Source organism: Dama dama, chromosome 5 (genome assembly GCF_033118175.1).
Source record: "Dama dama isolate Ldn47 chromosome 5, ASM3311817v1, whole genome shotgun sequence".
Classification (NCBI taxonomy): domain Eukaryota; kingdom Metazoa; phylum Chordata; class Mammalia; order Artiodactyla; family Cervidae; genus Dama; species Dama dama.
The window spans coordinates 122,545,464-122,560,947 of NC_083685.1; the positions used below are offsets into that span (position 1 = coordinate 122,545,464).

Below are 15,484 nucleotides of genomic sequence, written 5' to 3' on the forward strand. Positions count from 1 at the left end.
CCTGGAGATGGCCTCAGACCCCAGGAGTGTCCCTAGTGGTGGATCCTTCACAAGGAAAGGGGTTTCTTCTCCACCCACCCCCAAATCCTAGCTCTGCTCAGAGGAACTTCTTTTCTTCCTTAGACTACACACAGATGATTTCTTCTTCTGAAACACCCCCATCCTCCTCACTAGGTTAATTCTTTTTTATCCTTCAGGTCTGGGAGCCTCTCAACCTTGGAGGAGCCTCAGATCTCAGACTCTTACTAAAAGGGGCCTGAGCTTCTGCATTTCTAACCAGCTCCCAGTATTGCCAGCACTCCTGGTCTTCAGGCCACACTCTGGGGACCACGCTCTAGGAACCAGTGACTCAGATGCCTGAACTCTTGGGAAAGCCTCTGTCTTCAGCCTGGAGGCAGCTACCCTGTCCTGTGTCCATGACACACACTCCATCCCCCCACTCAATAATCTTTTGTTTTACCCAAAGTTTTACTTCATTTTAGGTTTGAAGGATTTGTTGAGAAACCACTCATCACACACAATAAACAATTTCAACACTTAACTTTAACATTTAACTTTAAGGATCCCTTTGTTTCACCTGGTGAGTCATGGGATTGCATTTAGACCCCTGGGGGATTGGCCAGGTCCTCCAGAGCTTAAGAAATTCAAAGCTTATCTTATCTAAAGTGCCTTCTGACTCGGTTGTTTGCAGGCAGGCAGAGAATCTGGGCAGTGTCCAGGAGAGTCAGAAGCAGGTCAGAGGCCTAGGCCTCTGGTTCTGAAGCCTGAATAAGACCTTCCTCCGTTTTGATTTCCCTAACATCCTTCCATAGGGCATGGCCAAACCTCACGTGTGTCTCTGCCACCTCTAGACTGATTTCATCTTTTTCACCATCAGATCCCAGGCACACCCAGCTCAGAGCAGCAGCACGGTAGCCTTTGAATCTTGGTTGAATGAGTGAATCAATTCATGCAGTCAGACTAAACATTGATACAAAACTGTGCCAGAAGCTCCCACGTCTACACCTTGGGAGAAAAAACCTCAAACACTTAGAACTTGAATCTTTTTTGGAGTCGTAAGAAGATGAAGTGTAAAATCTGTGAAACAGCAGCCCAGTGCAGCTGGGAAACTTGTTAGCAGTGCAAATGCTCGGGTCTGCCCCAGTCTGCCTGAGTCAGAAAACCTAGGGATTGCAATCTGTATCTCCAAGCCCTCCAGGGGACTCTGGGTCAGTCAATTGCAAAGTGCCCTGGAGTCTAGACCAGTGACAGCTGCTGGCTGCCTATGTAAGCCACCCAGAGACTTTGAAAGCTCTTGTGCCTTTGCCCCTCTATGCCACTGTTACAATACTTCTGATTCCAAATGAGGGGTTTCACCCTCCGAACACCAAATCTGTATTGTTGTTTCTAATACCACATCTCCAGCCCTCTGACACTACCTGGAGTTACAGCAGACCCCACAAGTTAAAAGCTCAGTCCCTTAACTGAGCTATGACTCACCCCCACTTCAGATGCCAGTTGCAAGCTAGGGTTGGGGAGTTCCTACCACCCCCTCTTCAGGTGTAGGATTTGCTAGAGTGATTCTAACTCAGGGAAACACTGTCCTTACTAATAGCAGCTGATTACAAAGGATGCAATGCAGAAAGAGGCAATTGGAAGGTGTGGGGGGGGGGGGTTGGAGGGGCGCAGAGCTGCTGTGTTCACTTGCTCACCACCCTCCCAGCACCTGCACACAGAGCTCCCTGAACCCCATCTTTTAGGAGTTTTCAGGGAGACCTCATTCCTTAAACATGATTGGCTAAATCATTGGCCATTAGGATTAACTCCAGCCCTGGAGAAGGGGACAACAGAGGACGAGATGGTTGGATGGCATCACTGACTCAATGGATATGAGTCTGAGCAAATTCCAGGAGATGGTGATGGACAGGGAAACCTGGTGTGCTGCAGTCCATGGGGTCGCAGGGAGTTGGACACAACAAAGCAACTGAACAACAAACTCACCACTTCCCAGAGGTCGGGGGGTGGGGCTAAAAATTCTAAGCTTTAATGAAGCTGGTTGGTTCCTATGACAACTAGCCCCATCCTGAGGTTACCAACGGGCCCACCAAGAGCCACCTCATTCTCATAATCTCAGTTTCGGTTAAAAGGGGGCTTCTCATGAACGCCAAAGGATGCTCCTCTCACCCTCTCATGAAATTCCAAGGGCTTTGGAAGTTCTTATACCAGGAACTGGGGTCAAAGACCCAGTATATATTTCTCATTTTATGATATCACAGTACCCGCCCCCTCTGCCCCTCCCCCCCCCCCCGCCCCTCCCCCCCCCCCCCCCCCCCCCCGCCTTTCTGGGTAGGTCAGCTCTGTTCTGGCTCCCCAAGCTCCATCTCCTTTTTGCTGCAATGGGGGTGAGGGAAGGATTAGACAGGAGAAAGCAGTGGTGAGCAAGATGTATGGCCAGGACAGCTCAATAAAGCGAGGGGAAGGGAGGCTGTCACAGGTGGGAGATGAGGGGTCACTGAACTCTTTTCCCAGAACCTTGCCTGAAGGGGGACGGTGCCCAGGGCAGCTCCCCGTGACTGTGTGTGTGCTGTGCTGAGCAGCTGGTCCCCATCAGACCAGCCTCAAGCCTTTTCTAAGGAGGCTTTCGCTTCAGTCACAGCAGACCCTGAACGGGGATGGGTAGCTCGGGAGGAGCGTTGCCTTGGCAACACAACGACTTAGGAGGGTGGTGCTGGTAACCAGGGCTGCTTTTGACCTTCACCGTCTTTCGGGCTGGTGGCTTTATCATCTCCTCCTCTGCTGCTGGGGCCTTCCCAAGCCTGCACCAAAAAGCCAGCCTCAGGGGAGGCCTTTGGCTACCCCCTTCTACCCACCTTCTCATCTTAGACGGCATTGCCTTGAATTACATTTCACCAGGAGGTGCCACTTGAAAGCATCTAAGCCAAAGCTGAGCCCCTGTTTGCCCTGGATTTACCCTGTAGCTGCTGCGCCAGGCCACCCCTGCTGCTCACCCTGCAGCTATAACCAGACAAGCAAGGTGACCTCCAGTTTCCAGATGGATCCAATGCAAAAGACAGTGAAACAGCCTTAGCATCACGTATCCAGGTTTGACTCCTCTCAGCTTGGTGACCTTAGGCAGAAGCCTTCACTTCTCTGAGCCTTAGCTTGATCTCAGTAAAGGGGGACTGATACACTTCCTCTCTTCAGGGGATGTCACTGGGGCAGCTGAAGGCTTCCATGGACCACAGTCCCTCATGTCATGAGGATGAGGGTGGGTGTTAGTCTGCTCAGGATGCTCTAACAGAGCACCACAGCCTGGAGCTCTGTTATAAAACAGAAATTTAGTCCTTGCTATTCTGGAGGCTGGAGTCTGATTCAGCATTGGATGAAGTCCTCTTCCTGGTTCATAGATGGCCATTGATTTTGGCTGCATCCTCACAGGGCAGAAGGGTGAAGGTGCCCTCTGACTTCCCTTTTATTAAGACACGAATGCATGCTAAGTCACATCAGTCATGTCCGACTCTGCGACCCGGTGGACTGCAGCCACCAGGCTCCTCTGTCCATGGGGTTCTCCAGGCAAGTATACTGGAGTGGGTTGCCATGTCCTTCTCCAGAGGATCTTCCCGACCCAGGGATCGAACCTGTGTCTCTTACGTCCCCTGCATTGGCAGGCAGACTCTTTACCACTAGTGCCAGCTGGGATGCCCTTTATTAGGACACTAACCCCATTCCTGAGGCTCCCTCTCCTGACCAGATCACCTCCTAATGCTCCCACTGTACTGGGGGTTAGTTGTCAACATGTGGATTTCAGGGGGACACAAACATTCAGCCCATGTGAGATGCTTATGAATCTTCTATCGTTGTGACCAGATGTTTGTGGGGGTCCAGTTCAGTGCCAGGACCTTCAGAAATATTGACTCTTTCAAAGACCCCTGTTAGAGACCCCAGTGCTCTTCCACCCCAGCCCAGCCATAAACATTCCTCCACCCCTTCCATCCCACAGGCAGTGTTGCAGGATTGGGGTTCAGGCTTCCCAGTAATTTGGAGGCTTTGCGTTGATTGGGGTTCAGAGAGGAGGAGAGGGGAGCTGGCCCCTGCTGGCACAGAGCCGATGCTGCAGCCAGGCAGGCCCCTGGGGGCACCCTCCTCGGTGGCCCTGGCCTTGAGAACAGCAAGGAGGCCCCGCCGCTGACCGCATGGCGGGCCAGGCCAGCTCCTCCACCCCGCTGGGCTGGGCAGCTCCCTCTGACCTTGGCGGGGCCAGTTGGACACGTGCACGGGCAGCCTGCCTGGTCTCATGCAAGGTCAGAGGATTTCTGAAAGTGCTTAAAAGCCTCAGCTCCTTCAAGAAGGATTTTCTTCATTGTGGCGCAGTGGGGTATTTCTGGGCTGCGGGCTGCCTTCCTCAGGTTGGGGGTGAACTCTGTGTAGCCAGGGAGGAAAAGGAGGCTGGTCAGGTGGCCGCCCCCACCCCGTCAGAGTGGCCTGGCCACCACGGTCCCAGGGCTGACCACGAAGAGAGTCCTCTGGCTTGCCAGCCCTAGCTGTCCCAACACTGGCACCTGCACCCCACACAAGATCAAGAGGGTACCTCTGGGGAGAACCCAGAGGGAGGGTGTCCCGAGGCCCAGAGGACCAAAACTAGCCGGGCCTCTTTAAGAATCTGTGTTGCCAGAGGAGAGAAAATGCCGAGGGAGGCCTTCAGTAAACATCTGAGAGCTTGCAGTAACAACTCCCAGCTGTGTGAGGGGCGTGGGGGCAGGGAGGCCTGCGCAGCTAGACTGGAGGGTGGGATGGGCTGAGGTCAGGCTGGGTGGGGACCGGCCAAGAACGCATGGAGGGCGGGCAGCAGGCTGAGCGGGGGCAGAGGTTTGTCCAAGCGCAGTGGGCAGCAGACGAGCTTCCAAGCTGCTGGGCCTGGAAGCTTCCACTTCCCTCCGGGCCTTTCTGGAATCCTTTTGGAGATCTGTAGCCCCTCCTTGCTGCCAGTGAGGACACTGATGGAAAGTAAGTTTTCCATCCCATGGGTGCAGAGGGGAGTGGGGAGGGAAAGGTTGGTGCAACCTTTTCCAAATCAGGGTCAAAAGCTCAATTGCCTGTCTGAGTGATATCTCTATCTCTATCACACAGAGGATCTCTATCACATGGAGGATCAAACACAGCACCTGTGAACTGCCCTCAGCAGGGCTCTTCTCCAGACCTATCCCCTGGAGGCCCACCTTCTCTGACCCAGGAGTTGTCCTGGCTTCTCTCCCTGCCTCCCAGCTCTGTCCAGGCCAGCCCCACAGAGCCACCACTGTTGCTGCTCTAAGACGCCTGATCAGGACATTTCCCTTGGCTTTAAACCCAGGTGGTGATCCTGTCAGTGATACTCGATATCCTAGTTAGGATGCTTTGGGTTATGAGTAACAAATCCAATTCAGAAAGGCTTAAATGTTGCAGAGGATACTATTGTTCAAATTAACTGGAAAGTATAGGGGCCGTGTGGGTATCATGAATGGTTGAGCTAGCCGTTCAGCCCTGTTCAGAGGGCTAGGTTCAGGCTCACCTCTTCTTTCTGTCCTCTGTAGCAGCAACTTTAGCCTCACAATGGCTTCCCTCATGATGCCAAAACGGCTGCAGTGGCTCCAACTCTATTTCAAACCTTTAAATGGCAGAGGGAATCTCTTTTTCCAAATTCCTGTTCGGGTTACATTTTTCAGTACAACAAATCACCCCCAAAATTTTAATTTTGCTTATAAAGCTGCTATTTGGGCAGGGCTTAACAAGAACAGTTCATCCTTGCTCTACATGGCATCAGTTGGAGCAGATAAGCTGGGGCTTGGAGAATCCATTTCAAGATGGCTCACTCATGTGGCTGACAAGTTGGTGCTGGAGCTGGCTGGGAACTTGGTTCCTCTGCATACAGAGCTGCTTGGGCTTCCTAAGAGCATGGCACCTGGGATCCAAGGGAACAAGGCAGGAATGCGTGATTTTCTTGTGATCTGGTCTCAGGAATCACACAGTATCACTTCCTTTGTGCTCTGTTGGTTGCAGTGGTCACAAAGGGTTGCCCGTATTCAAGGGAATGGACCGCAGTCCTTATCACTCATGTGTCCCAAGGTCACATCCACGAAGAGTCTTCGGTGGGACGGGAGCTATCATTGTCACTATCTTGGAAATATGATTGGCCACAACCCCCAGCAAATGTCTTTACTCTCTCTGAGCCAGCCTGGGGGCACATGCCCAGCACTAAACTGATAACCAAGGCCAGAGGATGGGTTGAGTCTCATCCCTGGAGCTGGGGAAGACTTGGCTCTCCCCAGCGAGTCTGGGCTGTGTGGGAGAGGTGTAGGGCCCCCAGCGAAAGCAAGAAGCCCAGGATGCAACCAGTGCCCCCTACAGCCACATTTGTGGCTGGGGCTGCGCTAAGTGTTTGGTCTCATTCACTTCATTACGTCTCACCACAACCCAATGAGGCTGCTGCTGCTGTTCTCTGGACTTCACAGACACTAAGATTTGTAAATTGCCCAGACCCACAAGACCAGAAGATGGCAGGGACAGAGTTAAAGCTTGGGTTTGTATGACTCTAAGTCTATGCTGGCAACCATTCCATAGAAAATCTGAAGGCTTCTGGTCCATGGCTGAAAAATGCAACTTGAATGTGGAAGCTTATAGCCTGGTTGCACTGGCAGCCATTTTGTGACCATGAGGCAATCCAATTTGAGAAAGAAACAGATGCACAGAGAATGGGTAAACCTTGATCAATCACAGCATTGTCCACCCTCCATAGGGACTCTTCAGTTATGTGAGTCAGTAAATCTTGACTTTACTGTTTAAGACTGTATGGATAGGAGGCATAGTAACTTATAATTGAGAATATCTTAACCATCAAAGGAGGCTATTGTAATATTTTTCCCATTTCATTATAGGAATTGTCTTTATGTCTGTCTGTGATTAGATAACCGGAGAAGGCAATGGCAACCCACTCCAGTACTCTTGCCTGGAAAATCCCATGGACGGAGGAGCCTGGTAGGCTGCAGTCCATGGGGTCGCGACGAGTTGGACACAACTAAGTGACTTCACTTTCACTTTTCACTTTCATGCATTGGAGAAGGAAATGGCAATCCACTCCAGTATTCTTGCCTGGAGAATCCCAGGGACGGCGGAGCCTGGTGGGCTGCCGTCTATGGGGTCACACAGAGTCGGACACGACTGAAGTGACTTAGCAGCAGCAGCAGCAGTGATTAGAATACAAGTAGCTTAGAAGAAGAGTCCAGGCCTCAAACATTCCTCTGTGTTCAGTCCTTAGCACAGCAAGTGACGCTCCATATTTTGAACCATCCTTGGAGAAGAAATAAATGAGAACAGGTATAACATAGTCTTCTAGAATTTTCAGGTATGATATGAACTATCATAACCCCCTTCTCTGCTTCCTTATCTGGTGCTGTTCTATCATTGTCTCTTGTTTTCAAAGCCCAAACACAGAACACACATTGCAACTGAACTCCCCATAGTGTGACGCTGGGGAAAGAGGCAAGGAGAAAAGCAAGTAGGTGCCTGGTGACCAGAGTAGCTGGGCCATGGAGGTGGCCCTTGGCAGATGGCAGTAGAGAGACTGAGGAGAACCTTCGTGAGAAACTGGGGTGTGGTTGGGATGAGGCAAGCCTGGGTGCTTTTATGCCATCAGCACATTTCATGGCAATAAACTTGGCCTTGTTGCTATAAAAGCGTTCAGCTCAAGACACACAGCCTTTCTTGTTTGCTTTATTGAAGGTTAACTTTTCACAAGGTAAATTTCCTCCTGCTCATCCAGCCTCATCAAGGAGCTTGGGCATACAGAGCTTTGCTGAGCGTGATAAAAGAAAGCCTCAGAAAACAGAGAGAAAAAAGATGAGCATTCCGAGTGTGTTTCTGGGAAAAGCATGTTCAGCCAGCTCACTCTGCAGCCTTCCGTTCCCCTGCTCTGCTCCCAGACTCAGGCCCACCCTCGTCAAGTGTGTGGGCAGCAGGGTCTGCCCCACCCCTGCTCGGGGCCACAGAACTTAACTTCAGAGCAGCTGGTTGGAGCCCAGCCCCAAGGCAGATCCCAGAATGGTGGTTCCTAGTCTGCCCCTTCTGTGAGAAACAAGCAAAATAAGGAAGATGTCTCAATCTTTTCAGAGTGGGATCTCTGCAGCTGATGCGGCCTGCTCTTGTTGAGACATTGGGTCTCTATGTGGTTTGCTTTCCCCAGCAAATCCAAGACAACTCCAGTCCTCACTTCAGCAGAACACATACTAAAATTGGAATGATACAGAGAAGATTAGCATGACTCCTCACTAATTCACTGAATGGGAGGGGCTATCCTTGCACTAAGGAAGACAGCAAATTCTTGAAGCCTTCCCTGGTGGCTCAGAGGGTAAGGAATCAACCTGCAACGCAGGAGACCCAGGTTCAATCCCTGGGTTGGGAAGATCCCCTGGAGAAGGGAATGGCAATCCCACTCCATTAGTCTTGCCTGGAGAATTTCAGGGACAGAGGAGCCTGGCAGGCTACAGTCCATGGGGTTGCAAAGAGTCAGACATAACTGAGCTACTTACACTTTCACTTCCATATTAAAAAAAAAGAAAAGGAAAGGAAAACTCCAGCTCAACAGGTGTAAACAAGAAGAATGGTTTAAAAATCTCATCTAACACTGAGCCCTGAATCAGCACCCCAGGGGTCCTCACCCACACACTCAGCCTGGCCACTCACACCTGTCATTGCTGGGTGCGGTTCTCTTACTCACAGACCGCCACGTGTTTGACATTTTTCCCATCTTAGCCGAGGCAGAACCATCCTTTAGTTCTTTTCTGGGCTGCTTCCCCAAGAAGAAAAGGGAATTATTCAGACCAAATTCTGAATATTCCAGGGGTCAAGCAATCTCTATAGACATGATTCCTGCCACCTGGTACCTTTTCCTCTGAGATGGTCACCCCAATACAGATAAATACAAACTATTGGCAAGAAATTAAAAGTTTAACCCAACTAAACAGTGACTGCATTTTCTTTCTTTCTTTTTGGCTGCATCATGCATGCAGGATCTTAGTTTCCTGATTGGGGATCAAAGCCACGACCCCTGCAGTGGAAGCTTGGAGTCTTAACCACTAGACCATTGGGGGAAGTCCCTGCATTTTCTATATGAATAAAATCATCTTTGCAAAAATGACAGGACAGGTTTTTGAAAAATGGGGATGTGGATTTAGGGTGGTCTGATCTATAAGACAAGCCCATTATGGTGGTTGCCCAGTGCTAGCAGTCAGGACTAAGGCCAACGTGAGGGAGTGACACGAGGTGTGTCCCACTGCTGGCAACAGTCCATCTCTCCACCGTTCCGGATGGTGGCCACTCCGTGTCTTCACTTTGCAGGTGTGTATCCAGCTCATAACTTAAGCTTTGTGCACTTCTCTATATGTCCTGATACATTTGTCCCAGAACAAAAAGTGTCTTTCAGTACCTCTCCAGCCAGGCCGCCCGTAATGTAGGGTATGTGATCAGCTCGCACACAATTCTTGGCTGGTCGGTTGGCATCAAGGTGAAATTTTGAGCATCACTAACCTTTCTAGTTTCAACTGGTCTGGAGTCCACCTGCTTATATCAGCAGTTTTCACTGGAGGGGGTCTGCTTCCCATAAAAGCAAACTTAGGAATGTGTGTCAAACATGTATTTATCTATATCTTTCGGGGAACTGGGAGTTCAGTGACTCTGCTACATGGCTGGTTTATAGCCTAAATTGTTACCAGTTTCCCTGACCAACAAATATTCTTTGTTTCTACATCTTCACATTTCCTAATCAGGAACTCTTGAGCCAGCCATGCTGAGATTCAGGGGAGGCTTGGGAGAAGGAGACAAAAACTTTTGCTTTGAAGGACAAGGACACAGGGGCCGGTAGGCTGTTTCAATCCCCCGTTTTATTTGATACTCCTCAATCTTGAGGAAAACAGGTGTGGATAAGAAAGGGAATCACGGTTGGTTGCTTGCTTGGGTTTTGGCCGTGCCATGCAGCATGTGGAATCTTAGCTCCCTGACCAGGGATCGAACCTGTTCCCCCTGCAGTGAAAGCTCAGAGTCCTAACCACTGGACCACCAGGGAAGTCCCTGGGAATCACGTTCTGAGTAGAGAGGCAGATCACAAACTTGGCAGAAGAAACTGATTTTAGGTGGACTTGGTTTCAATGGCTCACCTGTCCTCAGCCCCTGACTCACCCTCCCTGCCAACTTATCCTCAGATGCTCCCTGCCCAGGCCAGCCTATCCTAGCCCAGGTCCGGGCCCACAAGCTAGGCTGTCTCCCCTCTCTGCACACCTCTCCCCACACACCCCTCCCTGCCTCTGCCCAGGGAAAGTCTCTACCCCGACCACCCAAATTTAACCCAGCTTTCAAGATCCAATGTCCACCATTCATGTGTCTTTGGGGAGAAAAAAAAGTTATATGGAGATATGATTCACGTATCATACAATTCACCCATTTAAAGTATACAATTCTGTAGTTTTTTTTAGCACATCCCAGTGATGCAGCCATCTCCATAGGTAATTTTAAAACATTTTTATCACTTCAAAAAGAAATCGTCTATCTCCCCTGCCCCTCTCCTTCAGCCCTGAGCCTACTCTGAACACTTCATATAAACGGAATCATACAATACGTGGCCTTCTGTGTCTGGCTTCTTTCACTGAGCATGTTTTTGAAGTTCTGTGTGTTAGCGCTTCACTCTTTGTGATGTCTAAATCCTGATCTATGGTCCAGAGGCAGCTCATTTTGCTTATCCAGTCATCATCTGACCGACATTTGAGTGGTTTCCATTTTGTGCTGTGATGAATCCACCACTCACCTTTCAGCTTTTTCCAAGCAGCTGGTCTGTGCATTGTAATCTTTGCCGCCCCCGCACAAATCTTGCCACTACTAGTATTAAGTACCCTCTACCAAGGGGCTTCCCAGGTGGCTTTAGTGGGGGCGAACCTGCCTGCTGATGCAACTGTAAGAGACACAGTTTCCATCCCTGGGTCAGGAAGACCCCCAGGAGGAGGAAAGCGCAATTCACTCCAGTATTCTTGCCTGGAGAATCCCACGGACAGAGGAGCCTGGTGGGCTACCGTCCATAGGGTCACAAAGAGTCAGACATGACTGAAACGACTTAGCATGCACATACACGAACCAAGCACTTATTATGTGCCAGACTCCAAGTTGGGCTCTTCTTACGTCAGTAGGTTGAATTCTCGCCGTAACCCGAGGAGTGTGGTGAGTATTGTTTCCCCTTTATGGATGAGAAAGCTCAGGTCCAACGAAGTAAAGAGATTGGCCAAAATCACGGTGGAAATGGGACTTGAACCCAGGTTTAGCCTGCCATAAAGTCCTTCTGTTGTGTTTATTTCATTTTTGTCATTTCACCTTTCTTTAATTGGTTTTACGTATTTTGGGGTCTCCCTCAAATTGTAAGACTCTTCAGGGTAAGGACCATGTCTCACAGTTCTTTAGTCTTAGACCCACTACCCTCTTGGACATTCTTTCCATGCATATTTATGGAAGCTCCTACTGGCTTGCAGTCTGTGGGGGGATCAGTGCTTTTCATCCTGCTCTGCAGCCCTCCCCTTAGCCTCCTCCTGGCTACAGGATGGGCATATGCCTCAGGCCTAACCAATCAAAGCCCTCAATCCTGCTGGCCACAGTGATTGGCTTAAGGATGGGCCTAGGAGCCAAGCCTGGCCAATCATAGCCTTCCTCAAGTATTTTGCCATAGTAACGGCTGAGGACACCTGCTTACTCTTTGGGACTGGGAGCTATAGGGACCATCAAGCCTGGCACTGCCATTGGCAACTTCACCCTGCCTCCTGGGCAGAGCCTACATCAGAATGCCATGCAGATGTTAAAAATAGCATTGCAGGGAAATAATCACATGGAGAGACCTTCAGGATACCTTCCTGGGTTTAAAATAAGGCAGCTACAAAGTAGAACATATAATATTACTTGCTACACATGTGTTCACATACATACATGCAAATAAAAAAATGGATAATAGATGCCAAAGTACTAACATTGCTTCTGTGTGTATGAATATTGATTATATAATTTTTCTTTCTGTTTATCTGAGCTTTCAAAACTCCAACTGATTTCTATACATCTTAGGGTTCTTTTTTTTGTTGTTTTTCGGTTTGCTTATTTTAAGCTAGAGCCCTTCAGTTCAGCCTGAGTCATCTCATTCACCTTTTTAGAGCACACACTTTTCCAACAACCCCATCATCTGCCCTGGTCCTGGGCCTTCCCTATTCTTGGCCACTCTGCTCACCTGGGTCCCTCCTGACCACCAGGTTCTGCTGACCCAGCTGTGTCCAAGTTATGCCATCCCCCGGTGTCTCCCCAACTCAAGGAGAAAGGCAGGCCTCCCTCCCCCACTCATCCTGCTGCGTGTTGTATTTCCATTCTCGGCTCACAAGGAACCTGCAAAAAATATTTTCTTTGGCAGTCTATTAGAGAGTAGCAGCCCCAGACATGCCTTCCAGGCGACGTCCGAGCCTGGAGCGGCTGCTGCCCTCCCCTGCTGCCAGGAGACACGGTCAGAGTTGAGGCCAGTGTTCTGACATCATCGCCTCGAATAGGGCTCTTGTCCCCATCAAGGTGTGAGGATCTCAGGGCCCAGGAGGTGCGGTCCCCACAGGAATCCCCTGGTGAACCAAACCTCTCCTGAGCCAATTGCACAGAGCCATCATCCTGGGCCCAGAACCTGATTGCCTTCTCCCACTACTGAAAGATTCAAGGGTATGAGAGACTCACATCAGGGAGTCAAGGGCCCGACTGTCCCTCACCCTGAGTGTCTCCCCCCCGGGTGGGGGGAGGCTGTCCACTCCAGAGAGGTGTCCCTTCCTGTTCCCCTTCTGGGCTAGCCTGTCCTTCAGACCCCAGGACCTGAATACACAGTTAGTTGTTGATGTTCAGTCGCTAAGTCATGTCTGACTCTTTGTGACCCCATGGACTGCAGCATGCCAGGCTTCCCTGTCCTTCACGGTCTCCCAGAGTCTGCTCAAACTCCTATCCATTGGGTCGATGATACCATCCAACCATCTCATCCTCTGTTGGCCCCTTCTCCTCCTGCTCTCAATCTTTCTCGGCATCAGGCTCTTTTCCAATGAGTTGGCTCTTCCCATCAGGTGGCCAAAGTATGGGAGCTTTAGCTTTAGTGTCAGTCCTTCCAATGAATATTTAGGGTTTATTTCCTTTAAGATTGATTGGTTTGATCTCTTTGCTGTCCAAGGGACTCTTAAGAGTCTTCTCCAGCACCATAGTTGGAAAACATCAGTTCTTCAGTGCTCAGTCTTCTTTATGGTCCAGCTTTCACAGTTGTACATGACTACTAGAAAAATACATAGATTTGACTATACGGACCTTTGTTGGCAAAGCAATATCTCTTCTTTTTAATATGCTGTCTAGGTTTGTCACAGCTTTGCTTCCAAGGAGCAAGCATACCCAGTTAGTACCAGAAGCCATAGTCACTGAGCCAGGTATGGGTGTAGTCACCTGCCCCTGGCTGGTCCATTGATTCTGTACTGATGAGAATGATCTGGATAGAAGGGCCAAGAGGATAGAGCAGTCAGGTTGAGCTGTGAAAATGCAGAGAAGTTTGAGGAGAGAAAGGAAAGAGAGGCAGGCAAGTGGTTGAGATGAGCCTTTCTGGGGAGTGAGAGAAGCCAGAGGGATAAAGTAGCTCTGAGGGCCCTCCAGATTTCAGATGTCCAGGGGTTAGCATGACATTTGCTACACCGCTTGAAGAAAGCCCACTTTAGTCAACCCATCTCCTCCGGGTATTTATTCCTTCCAGCCCATAGATTCAGGGTTACACTGAGAGCACCTGTTTCCAGGTGGGAAAAGCCGAACCTACATCCAAGTGGAGGGAGACGCCCTCTCCTCATCCCTCTCCCCACCCTCCCATAGGCTGGGAGGCTCCATTTGCTGCTCCTCCCCATGGACCTTGAGTTCTTGAAGAAACCGCTTCCCTGGGACCCCCAATCCTGGTGTCCAAGAGAGGGGTGTTTCGGGGACCAGATCATGACCAAAAGTCACTGGACAACATTGGCTCAGTGGGCGCTAAAAACCCTGCTGACTGCGTATGCTGACCACGCCCAAGGTGTGCAATAGGTAACAGGCTTTGGAGTCTGCAGATTAAGGTTGGCATCCAGGCCCCAGCAACCTCCTAGCTGTGGGACCTGATTTGTTTCTTGGTACCCTCATCACAATATCATCGGGGACCTGCTAGATGCCTTCCTGGAAGGTACCGTAGGTGGGACTACCAGTGGGATCTCATTTTTCCAAACGAGGAAGCAGAAATGGGAAGAGGTGAAGCCTTGAACACAAGTCACACAGCTGATGACAGAGGATAAACCCCAGCTCATCTGATTCTGGGAGCTGGTTTTGCCCAAAGAGCAGAAAAAAGTCTTGTGAGAAACCCTCACAAAATAAAGTTAACACGCTTGCCTAGCTGGGAAGAGAGAAGGTAGACCTTCAACAAAAATGTTCTTCCTGTGTTTACAGAGGAACTACGACGTCTGGGATTTGCTTCCAAGCCATCCACGGGGGCACGTGTTGATGGGAGCAAATTGGATGAGCTGATCGTTTTCAAAGCTGGGCACTGGAGACGTGGGTGAACATTACACTGTTCTCTCTCCTCATAAACATGTCTGGAAGTTCTCAGAATAAAAAGCTTTTTTGAATGTATCGAGTAGGAACTCAGCCAGAGTTGAGGAACGTTATCCGGCAGAGGAAGGCAAGGCACAGACAGTGGGCACCGAGAGAGAGCCGGGAGCCCATCCCCAGCCCCGCCGACTACGCTCCCTCCCCACCGGTCTCCCTCTTGCCTCCCATGTGGTCCAGGAACCCTGGGCTGTGAGTAATGCATGCGCCTCTCTGCGGGACATGTGTTTCCAATCATTCTGCTCAGCAGTGAGTCACCACGGACAGCTGCTGGCTGTCTCGTCTCCCACCCCTCACCTCCGGATCCACCCTGCCCCCACCCAAGTCTGCGCTCAGCTGGCAAGACCTTCCTGAGCTCCTGCGTTCTCCTACCTCCAGGACCTTCTGCCTAGAACAGTTGTCGTTGTTGTTCAGACACTAAGTCGTGTCCGACTCTTTGCAACCCAGTGGACTATAGCCCCACCAGGCTCCTCTGTCCATGGGATTTCCCAGACAAGAATACTGGAGTGAGTTTCCATTTCCTTCTCCCGGGGAACTTCCTGACCCAGGGATCGAACCCCCGTCTCCTGCATTAGATTCTTTACTATTGAGCCACCAGGGAAACCCACCTAGAGCAGCACTCCCCTTGGTCTGGATAACTGTGACCACCTCCAGGTCTCTAGCCCAAGCCACCCAGACCTCACTGGTGCCCTTGCTCCTCCACTGAGCCCCTGGCATGCTTTGCCTTCATCTCTGTCTGTATTTCTGCTGAAGGGGGGATCACTCTGTAGGAGGCAAAGGGCTGCTTTTGTTCCATCCACACCCCCAGCACCTGCATGTGCCTGGCCCACAG

General features: G+C 50.4%; 1 pseudogene; it reads left to right on the forward strand.

Moving 5' to 3' along the window:
- The first annotated feature begins 8,210 nt into the window (after positions 1-8,210).
- LOC133058126 (U6 spliceosomal RNA) lies at positions 8,211-8,274 on the forward strand (annotated as a pseudogene).
- Positions 8,275-15,484: the final 7,210 nt, after the last annotated feature.